The sequence below is a fragment of the Globicephala melas genome, chromosome 13 (genome assembly GCF_963455315.2).
Source record: "Globicephala melas chromosome 13, mGloMel1.2, whole genome shotgun sequence".
NCBI lineage: Eukaryota > Metazoa > Chordata > Mammalia > Artiodactyla > Delphinidae > Globicephala > Globicephala melas.
The window spans coordinates 58,083,818-58,098,682 of record NC_083326.1 but is presented as its reverse complement, the minus strand read 5'-3'; the positions used below and the strand labels follow the sequence as shown (position 1 = coordinate 58,098,682).

The 14,865-nt window shown below is 40.6% G+C and overlaps 1 protein-coding gene across 1 annotated transcript in view; it reads left to right on the top strand.

The window, feature by feature from the left end:
* Positions 1 to 4,449, top strand: part of LAMA1 (laminin subunit alpha 1) — a 164,990-nt gene extending 160,541 nt beyond the window's left edge. Inside the window, exon 65 of the mRNA XM_060311142.2 lies at positions 452 to 4,449. The gene's annotated coding sequence lies outside the window, so the exon portion shown is untranslated. The remainder of the gene's footprint in view (positions 1 to 451) is intronic.
* Positions 4,450 to 14,865: the final 10,416 nt, after the last annotated feature.

Sequence of the window (14,865 nt, the reverse complement as noted above, 5' to 3'; positions counted from 1 at the left end):
GCAAAAGAAAAAAAAACAGAGACAAAAGAATAGGGACGGCACCTGCACCAGTGGGAGGGAGCTGTGAAGGAGGAAAGGTTTCCACACACTAGGAAGCCCCTTCGCGGGCGGAGACTGCAGGAGGCAGAGGGGGAAGCTTCGAAGGCGCGGAGGAGAGCACAGCAACAGGGGTGCGGAGGGCAAAGCGGGGAGATTCCCGCACAGAGGATCGGTGCTGACCGGCACTCACCAGCCTGAGAGGCTTGTCTGCTCAACCGCCGGGGCGGGCGGGGCTGGGAGCTGAGGCTTGGGTTTCGGTCAGAGCGCAGGGAGAGGACTGGGGTTGGCGGCGTGAACACAGCCTGAAGGGGTTAGTGCACCACGGCTAGCCGGGAGGGAGTCCGGGGAAAAGTGTGGAGCTGCAGAAGAGGCAAGAGACTTCTTCTTCCCTCTTTGTTTCCTGGTGTGCAAGGAGAGGGGCTTAAGAGCGCTGCTTAAAGGAACTCCAGAGACGGGCGCGAGCCGCGGCTAAAAGCATGGACCAGAGACGGACGTGAGCCGCGGCTAAAAGCGCGGATCCCAGAGACGGGCGCAAGCCGCGGCTAAAAGAACGGACCCCCAGAGACAGGCGAGAGACGCTAAGGCTGCTGCTGCCGCCACCAAGGGGACTGTGTGCAAGCACAGGTCACTATCCACACCCCTCTTCCGGGGAGCCTGTGCAGCCCGCCACGGCCAGGTTCCCAGGATCCAAGGACAACTTCCCCGGGAGAACGCACAGCGGGCCTCAGGCTGCTGCAACGTCACGCCGGCCTCTGCTGCCGCAGGCCCGCCCCGCACGCCATGCCCCTCCCTACCCCCCGGCTGAGTGTGCCAAAGCCCCCGAATCAACGGCTCCTTTAACCCCGTCCTGTCTGAGCAAAAAACACGCCCTCCAGCGACCTACACGCAGAGGCAGGGCCAAATCCAAAGCTGAGCCTCTCTGAGCTGTGAGAACAAAGAGAAAGGGAAATCTCTCCCAGCAGCCTCAGAAGCAGCGGATTAAAGCTCCACAATCAACTTGATGTACCCTGCATCTGTGGAATACATGAATAGACAACGAATCATCCCAAATTGAGGAGGTGGGCTTTGAGAGCAAGATTTATGATTTTTTTCCCCTTTACCTCTTTTAGTGAGGGTGTATGTGTATGTTTCTGTGTAAGATTTTGTCTGTATAGCTTCGCTTCCACCATTTGTCCTAAGGTTCTATGTGTCCCTTTTTTTTTCTAAATAATTATTTTTTAATTCAGTAACTTTATTATATTTTATTTTACTGTATCTTCTTTCTTTCTTTTTCCTTCCTTGCTCCCTCCCTCCTTTCTTCCTTCCTTCCTCCCTCCCTCCCCTCTCTACTTTTTCTCCCTTTTATTCTGAGCCGTGTGGATGAAAGGCTTTTGGTGCTGCAGCCAGGAGTCAGGGCTCTGCCTCTGAGGTGGGAGAGTCAACTTCAGGACACTGGTCAACAAGAGACCTCCCAGCTCCACATAATATAAAACGGTGAAAATCTCCCAGAGACCTCCATCTTAACACCAGCACCCAGCTTCACTCAACGACCAGCAAGCTACAGAGCTGGACAACCTATGCCAAACAACTAGCAAAACAGGAACACAACCCCACCCATTAGCAGAGAGGCTGCCTAAAATCATAGTAAGTCCACAGACACCCCAAAACACACCACCAGACGTGGACCTGCCCACCAGAAAGACAAGATCCAGCCTCATCCACCAGAACACAGGCACCAGTCCCCTCCACCAGGAAGCCTGCACAACCCACTGAACCAACCTTAGCCACTGGGGACAGACACTAAAAACAACAGGAACTACGAACCTTCAGCCTGCAAAAAGGAGACTCCAAACACAGTAAGATAAGCAAAATGAGAAGACAGAAAAACACACAGCAGATGAAGGAGCAAGATAAAAACCCACCAGACCTAACAAATGAAGAGGAAATAGGTAGTCTACCTGAAATAGAATTCAGAATAATGATAGTAAAGATGATCCAAGGAAATAGAATGGACAAAATGCAATAAACATTTAACAAGGACCTAGAAGAAATAAAGATGAAACAAGCAACGATGAACAACACAATAAATGAAATTAAAAATCCTCTAGACGGGATCAATAATAGCAGAATAACTGAGGCAGAAGAAAGGATAAGTGACCTCGAAGATAAAGTAGTGGAAATAACTACTGCAGAGCAGAATAAAGAAAAAAGAATGAAAAGAACTGAAGACAGTCTCAGAGACCTCTGGGACAACATTAAACGCACCAACATTCGAATTATAGGGGTTCCAGAAGAAGAAGAGAAAAAGAAAGGGACTGAGAAAATATTTGAAGAGATTATACTTGAAAACTTCCCTAATATGGGACAGGAAATAGTTAATCAAGTCCAGGAAGCACAGAGAGTCCCATACAAAGATAAATCCAAGGAGAAATACGCCAAGACACATATTAATCAAACTGGCAAAAATTAAATACAAAGAAAGCATATTAAAAGCAGCAAGGGAAAAACAACAAATAACACACAAGGGAATCCCCATAAGGTTAACAGCTGATCTTTCAGCTGAAACTCTGCAAGCCAGAAGGGACTGGCAGGACATATTTAAAGTGATGAAGGAGAAAAACCTGCAACCAAGATTAGTCTACCCAGCAAGGATCTCATTCAAATTTGATGGAGAAATTAAAACCTTTACAGACAAGCAAAAGCTGAGAGAGTTCAGCACCACCAGACCAGCTTTACAGCAAATGCTAAAGGAACTTCTCTAGACAAGAAACACAAGAAAAGGAAAAGACCTATAATAACAAACCCAAAACAATTTAGAAAATGGGAATAGGAACATACATATTGATAATTACCTTAAATGTAAATGGACTAAATGCTCCCACCAAAAGACAGAGATTGGCTGAATGGATACAAAAACAAGACCCATATATATGCTGTCTACAAGAGACCCACTTCAGACCTAGAGACACATACAGCCTGAAAGTAAGGGGATGGAAAAAGATATTCCATGCAATGGAAACCAAAAGAAAGCTGGAGTAGCAATTCTCATATCAGACAAAATAGACTTTAAAATAAAGACTATTAGAAGAGACAAAGAAGGACACTACATAATGATAAAGGGATCGATCCAAGAAGAAGATATAACAATTGTAAATATTTATGCACCCAACATAGGAGCACCTCAATACATAAGGCAAATACTAACAGCCATAAAAGGGGAAATCGACAGTAACACATTCATAGTAGGGGACTTTAACACCCCACTTTCACCAATGGACAGATCATCCAAAATGAAAATCAATAAGGAAACACAAGGTTTAAATGATACATTAAACAAGATGGACTTAATTGATATTCATAGGACACTCCATCCAAAAACAACAGAATACACATTTTTCTCAAGTGCTCATGGAACACTCTCCAGGATAGATCATATCTTGGGTCACAAATCAAGCCTTGGTAAATTTAAGAAAATTGAAATTGTATCAAGTATCTTTTCCAACCACAACGCTATGAGACTAGATATCAATTACAGGAAAGGATCTGTAAAAAACACAACCACATGGAGGCTTAACAATACACTACTTAATAACGAAGTGATCACTGAAGAAATCAAAGAGGAAATCAAAAAATACCCAGAAACACATGACAATGGAGACACAACGACCCAAAACCTATGGGATGCAGCTAAAGCAGTTCTAAGGGGGAAGTTTACAGCAATACAATCCTACCTTAAGTAACAGGAAACATCTCAAATAAAAAACCTAACCTTGCACCTAAAGCAATTAGAGAAAGAAGAACAAAAAAACCCCAAAGTTAGCAGAAGGAAAGAAATCATAAAAATCAGATCAGAAATAAATGGAAAAGAAATGAAGGAAACGATAGCAAAGATCAATAAAACTGAAAGCTGGTTCTTTGAGAAGATAAACAAAATTGATAAGCCATTAGCCAGACTCATCAAGAAAAAAAGGAAGAAGACTCAAATCAATAGATTTAGAAATGAAAAAGGAGAATTAACAACAGACACTGCAGAAATACAAAAGATCATGAGAGATTACTACAAGCAGCTCTATGCCAATAAAATGGACAACCTGGAAGAAATGGACAAAAATCTTAGAAATGCACAACCTGCCAAGACTGGATCAGGAAGAAATAAAAAAATATGAACAGACCAATCACAAGCACTGAAATTGAAACGGTGATTAAAAATCTTCCAACAGGGCTTCCCTGGTAGCGCAGTGGTTGAGAGTCCGCCTGCCGATGCAGGGGACACGGGTTCGTGCCCTGGTCTGGGAGGATTCCACATGCCACGGAGCGGCAGGGCCCGTGAGCCATGGCCGCTGGGCCTGCGTGTCCAGAGCCTGTGCTCCGCAATGGGAGAGGCCACAACAGTGAGAGGCCCGCGTACTGCAAAAAAAAAAAAAAAAAATTTCCAACAAACAAAAGACCAGGACCAGATGGCTTCACAGGAGAATTCTATCAAACATTTAGAGAAGAGCTAACACCTATCCTTCTCAAACTCTTCCAAAATTTAGCAGAGGGAGGAACACTCCCAAATTCCTTCTACGATGCCACCATCACCTTGATACCAAAACCAGGCAAGGATGTCACAAAGAAAGAAAACTACAGGCCAATATCACTGATGAACATAGACGCAAAAATCCTCAACAAAATACTAGCAAACAGAATCCAACAGCACATTAAAAGGATCATACACCATGATCAAGTGGGGTTTATTCCAGGAATGCAAGGATTCTTCAACATATGCAAATTTATCAATGCAATTTATCAATACACCATATTAACAAATTGAAGGAGAAAAACCATATGATCATCTCAATAGATGCAGAGAAAGCTTTCGACAAAATTCAACACCCATTTATGATAAAAACCCTGCAGAAAGTAGGCATAGAGGGAACTTTCCTCAACATAATAAAGGCCATATATGGCAAGCCCACAGCCAACATCATCCTCAATGGTGAAAAACTGAAAGCATTTCCACTAAGATCAGGAACAAGACAAGGTTGCCCACTCTCACCACTCTTATTCAACATAGTTTTGGAAGTTTTAGCCACAGCAATCACAGAAGAAAAGGAAATAAAAGGAATCCAAATTGGAAAAGAAGAAGTAAAGCTGTCACTGTTTGCAGATGACACGATACTATACATAGAGAATCCTAAAGATGCTACCAGAAAACTACTAGAGCTAATCAATGAATTTGGTAAAGTAGCAGGATACAGAATTAATGCACAGAAATCTCTGGCATTCCTATATACTAATGATGAAAAATCTGAAAGTGAAAATAAGAAAACACTCCCATTTACCAATGCAACAAAAAGAATAAAATATCTAGGAATAAACCTACCTAAGGAGACAAAAGGCCTGTATGCAGAAAATTATAAGACACTGCTGAAAGAAATTAAAGATAATAAAAAATAAATGGAGGGATATACGATGTTCTTGGATTGGAAGAATCAACGTTGTGAAAATGACTCTACTACCCAAAGCAATCTACAGATTCAGTGCAATCCCTATCAAACTACCACTGGCATTTTTCACAGAACTATAACAAAAAATTTCACAATTTGTATGGAAACACAAAAGACCCCGAATAGCCAAAGCAATCTTGAGAATGGAAAACGGAGCTGAAGGAATCAGGCTCCCTGACTTCAGACTATACTACAAAGCGACAGTAATCAAGAAAGTATGGTACTGGCACAAAAACAGAAAGATAGATCAATGGAACAGGATAGAATGTCCAGAGATAAACCCACACACATATGGATACCTTATCTTTGATAAAGGTGGCAGTAATGTACAGTGGAGAAAGGACAGCCTCTTCAATAAGTGGTGCTGGGAAAACTGGACAGGTACATGTAAAAGTATGAGATTAGATCACTCCGTAACACCATACACAAAAATAAGGTCAAAATGTATTAAAGACCTAAACGTAAGGCCAGAAACTATCAAACTCTTAGAGGAAAACATAGGCAGAACACTCTATGACATAAATCACAGCAAGATCCTTTTTGACCCACCTCCTTAGAGAAATGGAAATAAAAACAAAAAAAACAAATGGGACCTAATGAAACTTCAAAGCTTTTGCACAGCAAAGGAAACCATAAACAAGACCAAAAGACAACCCTCAGAATGGGAGAAAATATTTGCAAATGAAGCAACTGACAAAGGATTAATTTCCAAAATTTACAAGCAGCTCATGCAGCTCAATAACAAAGAAACAAACAACCCAATCCAAAGATGGACAGAAGACCTAAGTAGACATTTCTCCAAAGAAGATATACAGACTGCCAACACACACATGAAAGAATGCTCAACATCACTAATCATTAGAGAAATGCAAATCAAAACTACAATGAGATATCATCTCACACCAGTCAGAATGGCCATCATCAAAAAATCTAGAAACAAAATGCTGGAGAGGGTGTGGAGAAAAGGGAACACTCTTGCACTGCTGGTGGGAATGTGAATTGCTTCAGCCACTATGCAGGTTCCTTAAAAAACTACAAATAGAACTACCATATGACCCAGCAATCCCACTACTGGGCAAATACCCTGAGAAAACCAAAATTCAAAAAGAGTCATGTACCAAAATGTTCATTGCAGCTCTATTTACAATAGCCCAGAGATGGAAACAACCTAAGTGCCCATCATCAGATGAATGGATAAAGAAGATGTGGCACATATATACAATGGAATATTACTCAGCCATAAAAAGAAATGAAATTGAGCTATTTTTAATGAGGTGGATAGACCTAGAGTCTGTCATACAGAGTGAAGTAAGTCAGACAGAGAAAGACAAATACCGTATACTAACACATATATATGGAATTTAAGGGAAAAAAATGTCATGAAGAACCTAGGGGTAAGACAGGAATAAAGACACAGACCTACTGGAGAACGGACTTGAGGATATGGGGAGGGGGGAAGGGTGAGCTGTGACAAAGCGAGAGAGAAGCATGGACATATACACACTACCAAACGTAAGGTAGATAGCTAGTGAGAAGCAGCCGCATGGCACAGGGAGATCAGCTCAGTGCTTTGTGACAGCCTGGAGGGGTGGGATAGGGAGGCTGGGAGGGAGGGAGACGCAAGAGGGAAGAGATATGGGAACATATGTATATGTTTAACTGATTCACTTTGTTATAAAGCAGAAACTAACACACCATTGTAAAGCAATTATACCCCAATAAAGATGTTAAAAAAAAATGGCTACTATTCCATTTGCTTCAGAAAAATGATTGCACTTTGCAAATGATTACTTGAAGAGAGGTCTCTACCACTCTTAGAAATGACCTGCTTTTATAATATGGAAGGTGATAAGTTCAATTTCTATTTCTGTGAGAGATAATAATTTCATAAACAAGGAAGACAAATGTGGTCCTGGGCCCTGTCCTTCTGCGCCTTGCTCATGTTTCTGAACACTTGTGGCCATCTGCACCTCCTGGCTGATGCAATTCCTTCCCAGTAAACAACTGCATGAAGATATTAGGAAAGGTAGCAGCCAACTGCGGGAGTGCCGTCTGTTCTATAGCATCTGGCAATTTAAGGAATTCAGACAACTGCAGACTTAAGGCAGCTCACTTGACAGCTGGATTAGGAAAAGGGCATTTGCCATGTCAGCAGTGGAAATGCACAAGGGGCCTCCTCACTGTGCCGTGGGTGGCCTTTCTGTTCATGTTTCTATGGAAACCATCTACAGCGGGAGATGACGGCTCAGACATTCTAGACCTTGGTTCATCACACTGGGTGAGGAAAAGATCCAAACCAGGACAGACAGCAGGTTATAGAGTTGCCATGGGCTTTTGCCCCTCTCTCCCCCTCCCAACTTATTAATAAAGCTAAAACAGAGTTTGGGCCTTTTGTGGTTATAACTATTCCCAAGGCCTCTCTTAGAAGACCCCCTCAAGGGAGCACCCAGCTCTGTCCGCTTTGGCCTTTACAGAGCATGCGTAGAGCCACCCTTGGTTTGGCTGTCTCCCCGTGATGGTAAAGAACCTGGGCTGCAGCTAAGACACCTGGCTCTGACTCTCACTGCAGGGCCTTCTGCTGGTTCCTTAACCTCTCTCAGCAAGGCAGGATTCAGGTCTTTAGTGTAAGGTTGCCAGATAAACTACAGGACACCCAGTTAAATTTGAATTTCAGATAAACAATGAACATGTTTTTAACTCTTCCATGATATCATATATTTTTTATTTGCTAAATCTGGCAATCCCATTCTACAGGCTCCAAGGGCCTAGAAAGATTGATACCCCTTCCCTCCCTACCAAATAATTCAAAAAAAAATTTAAATCTACGTCTTAAAAGACATGTAACATAATTTGTTGAAGATCATATTTTTCCCATGATGCTTTTATTGAAACATCAGATTATTTTCAAAACCTATTTTTGGTGGCCCAAGCATTTGCTTAGTTTGTTAATCCATCACTGTTTTTTAAAATTGTGGTAAAATATAGATAGCATAAAACCATTTTTACTGGGGCTTCCCTGGTGGTGCAGTAGTTAAGAATCCACCTGCCAATGCAGGGCACACGGGTTCAAGCCCTGGTCTGGGAAGATCCCACATGCCGCGGAGCAACTAAGCCCGAGCGCCACAACTACTGAGCCTGCGCTCTAGAGCCCGTGTGCCACAACTACTGAGCCCATGTGTCACAACTACTGAGCCCACACGCCTAGAGCCTGTGCTCCACAACAAGAGAAGGCACCGTAATGAGAAGCTCGTGCACCACAACCAAGAGTAACCCCCGCTTGCTGCAACTAGAGAAAGCCCGCAAGCAGCAACGAAGACCCAACACAGTCAAAAATAAATATATTTTAAAAACATTTTTACCACTATCTTAACCATTTTTAAGTTATTTAACCATTATTTTAACATTTTTAAGTGTATAGTTCTCTGGTTTTAGGTACTTTAACACTTATGCAACCATCACCACCATCCAGCTCCAAGACTCATTTCATCTTGCAAAACAAACTGTGTACCCATTAAACACTAATTCCCAGCTCCCCTCTCTCCCCAGCTCCTGGCAACCACCATTTTACTTTCTGTCTGTAGGAGTTTGACTACTCTAGTCACCGCATATAAGTGGAGTCATTCAGCATTTGTCTGTCTGTGACTGGCTTATTTCATTTGGCATAATGTCCTACAGGATCATCCATGATGTAGTATGTGTTAGTTTCCTTCCTTTTTAAGGCTGAGTAATATTCCATCATGTGTATATACCATATTTTGTTTATCCATTCATCAGTGTGCACTGGGGTTGCTTCCACCTTTTGGCTATTGTGAATAATGCTTTGAATATGGGTAAACAAATATTTCTTTGAGTTCCTACTTTTGATGTTTTTGGGTATATACCTAGAAGTGGAATTACTGGATCATACGGTAAGTCTAAGTCTATTTTTAATTTTTTGAGGAACAACCATACTTTTTTCCCATAGTATCCAGTGCTTTTTTTTTTTTTTTTTTTTTGCGGTACACGCGCCTCTCACCGTTGTGGCCTCTCCCGTTGCGGAGCACAAGCTCCGGACGCGCAGGCTCAGCAGCCATGGTTCACGGGCCCAGCCGCTCCACGGCACGTGGGATCTTCCCGGACCGGGGCACGAACCCGTGTCCCCTGCATCGGCAGGCGGACTCTCAACCACTGCGCCACCAGGGAAGCCCTCCAATGCTGTTTTTAAGCCTCAATCTTCTACCTGTAAGGTGTGGTTATGATACCAACCATGGAAAGGCATATATTTGGAAATATTACTAAAATGGACTCAAAAAGGAGAACATCTGGATAAGCCAATAACACTGACCTTAATCCTCAGTGAAATGTAATCCTCAGTCACACCTGCTGGCAAAAAAAAGTGCAAGGATCAGTTGGTTTAAAGACAAGCTTTATTAAACAGCAGCAACAAGAAAAAGAAAACTAACCAATGCATTTAACACAGCTGGTATAACCTTTATGAAGCCTGATTTATATAATACCTTATTGATTTTCCTATATTGTCTGTCTGTACGACCATCTCTAAAAGGATGCATCATAATTAGGGATGATGTACATGTGGCTGGATATGGAACAACCATATTCAACACAGCCTTATGAATTAAGTGCCAATTTAGTATCCAAACCAGAAATTGAGATGAAAATAGATAAAATGCTCTGTTAGAATTGATGGGCCAGGAGACACGTGTATTCTCACCTTAGAACACTATAAATCAAGGGCTAAGTTGTGGTACCATGAGAAAGACAGGTCTGGGAAGGTTTAAAGAGGCAGCTGTAACTAGGCTTTGCAGAATGCACAACAGTGGCTTTTGTGGGCCACAGACAATTTACAAAGTGCTTTCTTATGCATGGTGTTGTTTGGGTCTAGAGAGGAGGTGTGGAACCATGACACATGGGTCTAAGCTGCCCAGCTGAAAGAAAGGGGACTGTTAGGAATAATGGGGGGCAGGTGGGAGAACGGGTAGGTGGAGAGAGAACAGAGTGGATGGGGCCTAATCATGGAGAGCCCAAAAGTTAAGGAGGTAGGAAGGAGACTGGATGCAATGCCTTATGAAGTGTCAGGGTTTTCCATTAGGAGAGTGGTGTGATGAAACGGTGCATTTGAAATCATAAACTAGCTGGAGAGTGCAGCCTGAGTCAGCCAGTTGAGCAACACTAATTGAGTGGTGGCTGATACCAGGGCAGTGATAAAGGACAAGAGAGGTGTATAGGAATGTTAGAGGCTCCAGCAGTACATTAGCTTTAGGCAGTAAAAGATCGGGAGCCTGGACAATGAGAACGGTGGTTCCACAGACAGGAGGTAAATTGAGAAAAATTATGAACTTAAGCTTTGAATGTATTGAATTTGAGAGAATGGTGAGAACGTCTGAATGGAGGTGTCTCAGCCAGCTGGCTGGATCAAGGACTGGCCCAGGACTCTTCTCACTACTGCAAGCTTTGTCATTTATATATCAAACAGTATTTATCTTTCTCTGTATAATTTATTTCACTATGCATAATACCCTCCAATTCCACCCATGTTGTTGCAAAAGAGCAAATTTCATTCTTTTTAAATTTTTAATGGCTGAATAGTATTCTACTGTACGTACATGTACCACATCTTCTTTATCCATTTGTCTGTTGATGGACACTTGTGTTGCTTCCATCACTTGGATACTGTAAATAATGCTACCACATTGCTATATTGCAGTGCTACAGTAGAATGCATGTATCTTTTCAAATTAGTATTTTTGTTTTTTAATGGTTCTTATTTATGCTCATTTTCCCCCTCAGATTGTATGTGCTCCTCAACAATCTGTTAATTGGTTCATAGCTCCTGGAAGGTCTATATTGTGTTGGATATTTCTTGGGCATTTCTCCCGGAGCTAAAATAATTAGGACCTATGGGAGATTATTAGTAGATAATTGTTGAGTTGAATATTAGTTTATCATTTTTTTCCAAAAATACCTCAGCAGTGTAGTTCTTCCTATAAATTTCAAAAGTTCTTTGCAAATGTAATTCCTCTGAGCCATCTAAAAAGCACAGAGCAAATAAGCAGAATAAGCCTCTTTTGCAAGATATTCCCAAAAGAAATTCTATAGGCTGAACAGTTTTCATAATATCAATATGTAGTGAAATTTTCAGCTTAATATTCTGAAGTGTCAAAACTATCACGATTTTTTCAAACTGTGACAAAGACATAGCTCATGTTCCTTTCAAACTCTCTCAGGGTCCAGCAATGGGACCCATCACAGTTGTCTGAAGCAAGGACTTGGGTGAAAACATAATGGAAATCATTTTTTTCTGAGTAACACAATTTAGAAATGATATTTTCTTCTCAGAGTATATGTAGTGGGTAATATTTAATTATAAACTATTAAAACACAAACTCCTATCTTGAATATTGTAAAGCTGTGGTGGTCTCTGTTTACATAATTAGAGGAATTTCATTGACATGAAAGAGTAAAGTTTATGGCAGTTTGTTTTAGTCAGAACCATTATAAACATCAAGCATTTCATCAACAATTTAATTTTTAGCATGTGTTCAAAGTCCAAATGTGACTGTTATGAATAAAAACACAGTAAAAAGCTTTAATAAAAATTGGAAAGCAATGAGTTGTGTCGCTATTAGGTGCTCAGAAGAGAACAATTAGGGAAAGAACATCAGTCAAGGGAGCAGATGGGAGCTTGTGAGGAACAGACACACCAGAGGTTACATGTGGTATGTAACCAAAATGGTGTGTAACCATTTGCAACCAGACTAGAAAGGTAAGCAGCATTTAGGTGTGGTTAGGAAATTAATGAGCCTGATTAATACTGTTTGATTTAAATGTAATTCTGGGACTTCCCTGGTGGCGCAGTGGTTAAGAAACCGCCAGCCAATGCAGGGGACACGGGTTCGAGCCCTGGTCCAGGAAGATCCCACATGCCGCAGAGCAACTAAGCCTGTGCACCACAACTACTGAGCCTGCACTCTAGAGCCTGCAAGCCACAACTACTGAGCCCGCGAGCCACAACTACTGAAGCCCACGTGCCTAGAGCCCGTGCTCCACAACAAGAGAAGCCACTGCAATGAGAAGCCCGTGCACCACAACAAAGAGTAGCCCCCGCTCACCGCAACTAGAGAAAGCCCGTGCGCAACAATGAAGACCCAATGCAGCCCTAAATAAATAAACAAATTTATAAAAAATTTAAAAAATGTAATTCTGTACCTTTGAAGTTTGATTAAATTGATCATGGAGTTTAAGAAAAAAATACGAGTGAGAAAGGCAAAATGTGGAAAACCAGCTGGCAGGCTAAACTTACTAAGTCTGGCTGGAAAAAAATGTTCAAACTCAGAAGACTCTGTGAAAATCTTTCAATCTTCTAGGTGAGATCAGAAATGAACTGAAGAAAGCACTTCTTAATAGGCTAACCTAAAAGAGAACACTTTTTCCTCCTCTCGTTGTTATAATGGAATTGAGTAAAGTTGGGGAGAAAAAGGAGAGGAATCCTAAACTGATAAAGTGACTAGACAAATCAGTGAATTATTGCTGACTCATAGCAATTCCCGAAGTCAAGTGAAAGGTATGCATTTGTGTGTGTGTGTGTGTGTGTGTTAGTTGATATATAACCAACAGAAAGTGTGACAGAACTTATGGTCTGAACATAATCTAGTCGATTTCTTACTAAAACACAAAACATCAACAATTCTTCAGTGACGTATAATAGGACCCAGGGTCTACAATACATAACATTCACATTTGTTATGTCCAGGATACAACTCAAAATCTTTCAACATATTGATATATACAACCAGGAAAATAGGGCGAATTCTCAAGGGGAAAAAAATGCCAACCTCAAAATGGAACTATCAGACAAAAACCTTAAAGCAGTGATTATATCTATGCTACATAAAGGTCAGGGTAAACACATCTGAAATGAATGAAATGATACAAATTCTCAACAGAGAAATGGAAAATAGAAAAAGGAACCAACTGAAAATTACTGAACTGAAAAATACAATATCTGAAGTGAAAAAAATCACTGGATGGACTCAGTATCAGAATGTAGATGATAAAGGAAAGGGTCAGCAAACTTGAAAATAGAACAATGAAAATTATCCAACATAACAGAGAGATAAAAGATTGAAAAAAACCCCAGAGTGTCAGGTAGATAACTTCTACAGATCTAACATAGCATAATTGGAGTCCTATAGGCAGAAGAGAGAGTGTTTGGAACAAAAAAAATTTTTTCATCAAGAATGGCAAAAAGTCCCCCAAATTTAGTGAAATACATAAATTTACAGATTCAAGACACTCAGCAAACTCCATACAGAAAAATTTCAAAGAAAACAATGCCTCAACAACAATAATCAAACTTCTAAAATCCAAAAATAATTAAAGAATTATTGAAATCAGCTAGAGAAAAAAAGTACACATTACATACCAAGGAACAATGATTCAAATATCTATGAATTTCTCAGGAGAAATCCCAAAGGCCAGAAGATAGCAGAACTACATCTTTAATGTACAAAAAGAAACGGGTTTATCAACCCAGAATTCTACATCCGGTGAAAATATAAAAGTATCTTTCAGAGATAAAAGCGAAATAAGGACATTCTCAGATGAAAGAAAACAAAGAAAATTCATCAGGAGCAGTCCTGCTCTTGTATCCAGAATATATACAGAACTCTTATAACTCAACAGTAATACAAACAACCCAATTACAAAGGAGAAAAAGATACGGATACTTCACAAAAGAAGAAATATGAATGACCAAATGCAGAAGAAAAGATACTCATCATCATTAGTCATTAGGAAAATGTAAATTAAAACCACAAAAAGATTCGACTATATACCATCTAGAATGGCGAAGTGTTCACAAGGATGCTGAGCAACTGTAACTCTTGCACACTGCTGGTGGGAATGTACAATGGTTCAACCACCTTGGAAAACAGTTTGGTAATTTCTTTAAAAAGTGAAATATACACCCACCACATGTCCATTCTATTCTATTCTTGGTTTTTATCAAAGAGAAATAAAAACATATATCTACACAAAGACTTGTAGATACACATCCTTAGGAGATTTATTTGTAGTAGCCAAAAACTAGAAACATCCCAGATGTCCATCAATATAAGAATTGATAAAGTGTGGTATATTCACATACTGGAATATTACATAGAAATAACAAGGAATAAACAATTGATATATCAACAACATGGATGAATCTTAGAAATATCAGTATTATGCTGAATGAAAAAAGCCTTACACAAAAATACATATTGTATGATATCACTTATATAAAAATCTAGAAAATGAGGTCAAGGAGAGAGGAACAGATTTACAAATTGGCATGAGGAGCCTTTTTGGGGTGATGGAA